General features: G+C 37.8%; 1 long non-coding RNA gene across 2 annotated transcripts; it reads right to left on the reverse strand.

Moving 5' to 3' along the window:
* Positions 1–3225: 3225 nt before the first annotated feature.
* On the reverse strand, positions 3226–6163 carry LOC117554155. 2 transcript variants are annotated; one of them, XR_004570234.1, is made up of 5 exons: positions 6071–6163; positions 5581–5636; positions 5371–5464; positions 4999–5045; positions 3226–4629 (listed from the first exon to the last, which is right to left on the reverse strand). It is a non-coding gene; the product is annotated as an uncharacterized LOC117554155 (long non-coding RNA). The 2 variants fall into 2 exon arrangements; XR_004570233.1 differs by having other exon boundaries at positions 5371–5636.
* Between the last annotated feature and the right edge of the window lie 388 nt (positions 6164–6551).

Raw genomic sequence — 6551 nt, forward strand, 5'->3', positions numbered from 1 at the left:
TGACATGTCATCAGCATGTGACTGCAACTTGTTCCTGTTCGCGGACGACTCAGCCCTGCTGGTCTCTGGCAGGAACAGGTTGCAGGTTGAAAAAACCCTCAGCTCCGAGCTCGGCAGAATCTGCACCTGGCTCGCCGATAATAAATTATCATTACACCTGGGTAAAACAGAGTCCATTCTCTTCGGTTCGAAACATAATCTCAGCAAATCCGACGACTTCTCAGTTGCAGTGGGCGACATTATTGTCACAAGTAAGAAGGAAATTACATACCTAGGATCTATTCTTGAGGCAAACCTCTCCTGTGACAAAATGGCATCCAATGTAATAAAAAAAGTCAATCAAAGAACTAGATTCCTCTACCGGATCTCCTCTCTGGTAAACAAAAACACCCTGAAAACTCTGGCAGGAGCACTCATTCAAGGGTACTATGACTATGCTTGCACATCATGGTACCATAGCACCTCCAAGGCGCTAAAAATAAAACTTCAAACATCGCAAAATAAACTGGTCAGACTACTGCTTGACCTTTCATCTAGAACCCACCTCACCTCTGCCCACTTTGACAACCTAGGATGGCTTAGAGTAGACGACAGAGTACAGCTACTTGCAATGGGCCTGGTCTACAAGATCCACTACACCTCTATGGTACCCATGTACATGTCAAAATTCTTCCCAAAGGTCAAGGAATACCATGATCATAACACCAGAGGGAGCTCCACAAATCATGTGAAACCCAGATTTGGCACAAAAAAGGGGGAATACACGTTTCGCAATTATGCCACATCAAGGTGGAACGCTCTTCCCACAACTGTAAAGGAAAGTAAAACTATACTTACCTTCAAAACCTCTCTTAAAGAGCACCTTCGGGGGAGAGCATTGCAAAACTGGCCCCGGTAATGGTACAAATCTCAACCTGTCGTTCAATGGACAGCTTCCCCCCCCCCCCCATCTATGTATATACTCGCATTTTAGACTCTGTTACTAACTGTATATCTGTAGACTTGGTATGTCTTAAATGTCCGGTTAGGATGTATTAGAACGAAATCTAAAATGAAAATTGTAAATAAGCAATCTGTATGTAAAAAACCACCTGTATGTAAATTGTAAATAAGCCATCTGTATGTCTTATATGTCTTAAATGACATGATGAATTGGAAATGGGGGACCCTGATGTAAACAAGACGAAAGTCTTTCTCTGGTCTGCATCCCCTTAACAATTGTATGTTTTGAGCTGTACTGTACTGTACCCAATATACAAGCTGTTAATAAACTTTTCAATCAATCAATCAAAACTCAAATATTACTTGGCAACATGGTAGCTTATGGAAGCAAATAAGTGCCATAATGTTTTGCATTTTAAAAGGCATTGAACGCGTTATATCGTAATTTAAACAACACCGAATTCATAGCATTGCAATATTTTGTTTCGAAAACCATGCATCTGAATTCATTGGTTGTGAAATTACCACTTTAAAATTACAAAATGATTTTTTTCAATGTAAGAAAATGTGGATCCAAAAATTCAAGCTTTATAAATTCATATATTCAGGTTGCTCAAATTCGATCACTGACATTCGGATCCAAAATATTCGGTGTAAAAAAATTTGAACAATGAAATTCAGATCCAAAGATTCAAGTAAAAAAAATGCAGATAGCAATATCCGGGACACCGAGGATAGGATAAGCAACCGAGGAGGAATGCAATTGAACCAACTGCAGACAAAAACATGGCGGAACATACGGTCAAGCCTCCGGATCCAACACTCCTCCGGTGGCCTATGTTGCTCATTCGTTAGCATTAGCGAAATGTAGTTAGTATTATCGTTAGCATCATTTGCAAAAAGCTAAGTATCATTGGTGTAATATCGCTGTTTAAATGAGCTAAAAGCTATGGAGTATTTATGTTTGTAATGTTAACAAAACACCATATTAGGCCTATTAACCTATAATTATCATTTAACCTGTTAAACCCCGAGCCTGTTTTTCAGGTTTCAGGCTCGAAAATGACATTCCCAGAACAAATGACCATATCTTCTACAAGGGTTACATTAATAATCCTTTTTCTCAAAGTAATGATAAACCTGTGAGTTGGATGTAGAAAAGTCAGATTCAATATTTTTTATATTAAAGAAAATTCAGATTGAACATGGTAAAAAACTGTAAATGATACTGTCCGTCCAAAAAATATGTTGTACTTATAGTGAAAACTAACCTTGGATGATGGGTTAGTAGACTAAAAGCTTTAGGAATCCAAAGTACAACATATAATAAGTACCCTGCATCAAGATTGATGCAAAACAAGTGATATTTGACCTTTATAGACAGATTTAGCAAAAAAACCCTCTTCTGGGGCCATTTGGGTGGATTTTCCATATCCCTGGCCCCCCTTGCTGGATTTTGACATGTGACATCTCTTCCTGACCGTCATAGCCAATGGAATCGAGGGGAACTCCCAAATAGTCCTTATTTGGTAATGTGTGTGTGTGAGACTACCGCATAGCATAGACCGGAAGCAGCAGCCACTCTGGTGGCTACCATTAGCAGCTAACATTTGCTCTCCGATTTTTACATAAAAATGGAATTATGGATTATAAATTAAATCATTTTTTTATACATAGACGTTAAAAACCTATAGATTAACCAATTCAGCCGCGTTTTTTCTGGTTTTAATGCCATTGAACACGTCTTTTGATCAGATTGACAGCTATGGTGAGATACACAGTGTCGTGAAAAAAGAAAACAGGGTCCCCGCCGACGGGGACCTTGGGGTTTAACAGGTTAACAGTGATATGCATGAGTCATGGCACTCACGTTTATTGCTTATGCATTGTTCATTCCTGTTAGTCAGAAAATAGCCTTATGTGTTTTTCTTTCCTGTTACTGTTTCTTCTTCACCAAGACAACATTTCTATCCAAGACTAACTATCCAAACCATTCAGCTTAGAGCAAAGAACAGCTTCTGTTTATTTCCAAAAGCCTAATGGCAATATCATCACATTGCTTTTGTTTTGCATCTTTCATGTTGTGTTGCATTATACCATACATATTATTGAGGCTTTATTGGTGTAGGAACCTTTAATGTATATGTATTCAACTCTTACTGTATATGTATTCAACCCTTACTGTATATGTATTCAACTCTTACTGTATATGTATTCAACCCTTACTGTATATGTATTCAACCCTTACTGTATATGTATTCAACCCTTACTGTATATGTATTCAACCCTTACTGTATATGTATTCAACCCTTACTGTATATGTATTCAACCCTTCCTTTATATGTATTCAACCCTTACTGTATATGTATTCAACTCTTACTGTATATGTATTCAACCCTTAATGTATATGTATTCAACCCTTAATGTATACGTATTCAACCCTTACTGTATATGTATTCAACTCTTAATGTATATGTATTCAACCCTTAATGTATATGTATTCAACCCTTAATGTATATGTATTCAACCCTTACTGTATATGTATTCAACCCTTAATGTATATGTATTTCTTTTGAAACAGAGCCCATCATCAAAAGCCTACATCAGCCCCCCATATCATCTTACCAATAGTGGATAGGCAGTAGCAATGAGTAACCAGACTATCATGTCTAAAGGGACCTGTAACAGCCCAATGTAAAGCAATTCAATAAGTAATGCATTATTTATTGTACATTAAGTAGTTGACATCCTCATCCTTGATTTAGTCATGATTCATACCTTTCCTTTCTATGATTGACCAAAGGAAAACACATTTAATGGACCACCTTTTTGTTGTGTTGCCTTCTGAGAAGGTACCTTTTCACAATGTAATTAAACAATGTAGATCAATTCTGCATTTCAGATGTATAGCTGTCCCTGGAACTTACTCCCCGGCTCAGAACCAAACACGCCGAAGCTGCTTTTAGTTTTTATGCTCCCCACAAATGGAATAAACTTCCAGAGAACCTGAGGTCTTCACCAACGCTGAGTTCTTTTAAGTCGAGGCTAAAAACACTACTTTTTACAGCTTACCCAGAAGCCTTTTAACTTGTTTTAGCACTTACCATATTTACAATGTCCTTTTTAAACTATTTTATATCTCATTAATGCATTGTTTTTATGAAACTGTTATTGCATTATGTTTATTTATTGTGTTCCTCTCTGTTCTATTATCATGTTTTAATAATCATGGAAAGCACTTTGAATTGCCTCTGCGTCTGAAATGTGCAAATAAACGTACCTCACCTTACTTTTGGATTAGTGTAGACCTCCAACATCCACAGACCTGTACTAAAGACCTGTAGAGTTCTACACTGGTGAACTGTGGTGTGGACAGTAAAGCACTATCACACCTTAATGTTCACTGACCCTCATCCATTCTTCCTAAAACAATCTTTATACATATTACATTAACAAATCAACAGAGGTATCATTCAGGCCTTCAAACAAACACTAGCTGTAACATACATGTGAGGGGCGTCACAAATAAAAAGAAGGTCCAACTAAAGAAACGTAATCTGGGTGCTGGCTGTCAGGGCACTGTCCCAGGAAATGTTCGAGTAATATCTCGGTTTCTGTCCGCTAACACAAAATGGCACCCTGCGTTCAAGCCCAATACTGCCTGGCAACCCTTCCAGTCCATCATGCCTGTTAAAAAAGGCCAGAGAAAAAAACATTCATGAGATGGTACAATTATATGTAAAGTACTAAAAAGCTATTTGTCTGAAAATGTAGTCTTTGCAGGCCCTGGGATGATCCTCTCAGACACATCTGGTAAACCAAAAGAAACATTGTAGTCTGAACAGAATTATTTCAGTGAATGTGGTGGTGTATGGGAACATGACCGACAGATTATACAAAACCCATGCAATGTAACAATATGGGCAGGTCAAACAGCCAAGCTGGAGTCAAGTGGAGATTCAACGATGTAATGCTCTTTCCCTGTGTGGTGTCAAAACTCAAGTTAACTGTTCAGATGCAAATTAACAAGACAACGCTATGCAACTGAATTCATACCTCATCTCTGCAAGGTCCTTGACCATGTGCAAGTATTCATTTCCAGCCTGTAAATATGAAATGTATATCAGAATACTGTTGCAGAAACCTAAAGCCTGCTTTCATTAACTTATAACACAAACAAGACTTAAGGAAATTATGCAATACATATTCTACTTTACACATCTGCAAAACACATTGGTTGATTTGAATATGGCATACTTTTACTACACTTAGTTTGCTTTCAAATGTACCCTCTACGCATGTTTCACTTTCATCACTGCAATCGCATGCACACACTCTTTTTTAAATTGAGCACACCTGTGGGGCTTCCTTGGGCTAGTATGAAGTAGAAGTGTGCTATTCTTAAAACTGTCATTGTTTTGTATGTACCAGTTGTTCCTGACTCACAGGACCACTCAGTGTCAACCTCTCCTCGCACTGCTCTCCACAACCTTAAAACAGAACTGTCCAGTTCCATATACCACTGCAATCAAAAACATGTAACCATATCAAGATGTAGTATATTTTTGAAAAAGGCACATAGTCGTCTTGCAAAGGTAAATATAAATAACTTTGCTTTACAACTCGTTTTCTACCAACCTGTTTTCTCCTGTCTTGGACCGTTACCTGTGCTGCTGCTGCACACACCACCACCTCTGTAAGAATCACAGATTAAGCTGCAGGGAACAATGTGATACACTGTTTGCCTTCATTACAGGCAGCTGCGACTGTTCTCATGTGCTTACAGGCTAGGGAAAGGTTACTGTCTAAACGCAATAACCTTTTTGATACTGCAGTGGAGGAGCTGGACGTGCATTCACAGAATAAAACAAGTCTTAATGTGGTGGTAAACCTAAATACATACAGCTCCAGTAAAAAGTTTGGGACACACTTTCCCATTCACTTAGCATCCTAATGTTTCTGGCTACATCAGTGTGGTGAACTCATAAACCAAAACATTAGCATGCTACGCTAGCATTCTGACTACCATGCTAAAATGTGACTCCAGATGGATAATAATTCAAGTAAGGCAAACTATTCAATACAAATAAACTAATCGATGACATAAAAACATTATTGTTACTTGTACCTGTGCCATGGTGGAAACTGTGAACAGTGTAGGCTATATAACAATAGCGCTTAGTATTTCTACCAACCGGTATGCCCGGGTTGCGCCACCATGTTTATGTCTGCAGTTGGACGTTGGATCAATTGCATTCCTCCTCGATTGCTTATCCTATCCTCGGTGCTATCTGAATTTGTTTTACTTGAATCTTTGGATCTGAATTTCACTGTTGGAATTTTTTATACCGAATATTTTGGATCCGAATGTCAGTGATCGAATTTGAGCAACCTGAATATATGAATTTATAAAGCTTGAATTTTTGGATCCACATTTTAATTACATTGAAAAAAAACATTTTGTAATTTCAAAGTGGTAATTTCACAACCAATGAATTCAGATGCATGGTTTTCGAAACAAAATATTACAATGCAATGAATTCGGTGTTGTTTAAATTACGATATAACGCGTTCAATGCCTTTTAAAATTCAAAACATGATGGCACTTA

Source organism: Gymnodraco acuticeps, unplaced genomic scaffold (assembly GCF_902827175.1).
Source record: "Gymnodraco acuticeps unplaced genomic scaffold, fGymAcu1.1, whole genome shotgun sequence".
Taxonomy (NCBI): domain Eukaryota; kingdom Metazoa; phylum Chordata; class Actinopteri; order Perciformes; family Bathydraconidae; genus Gymnodraco; species Gymnodraco acuticeps.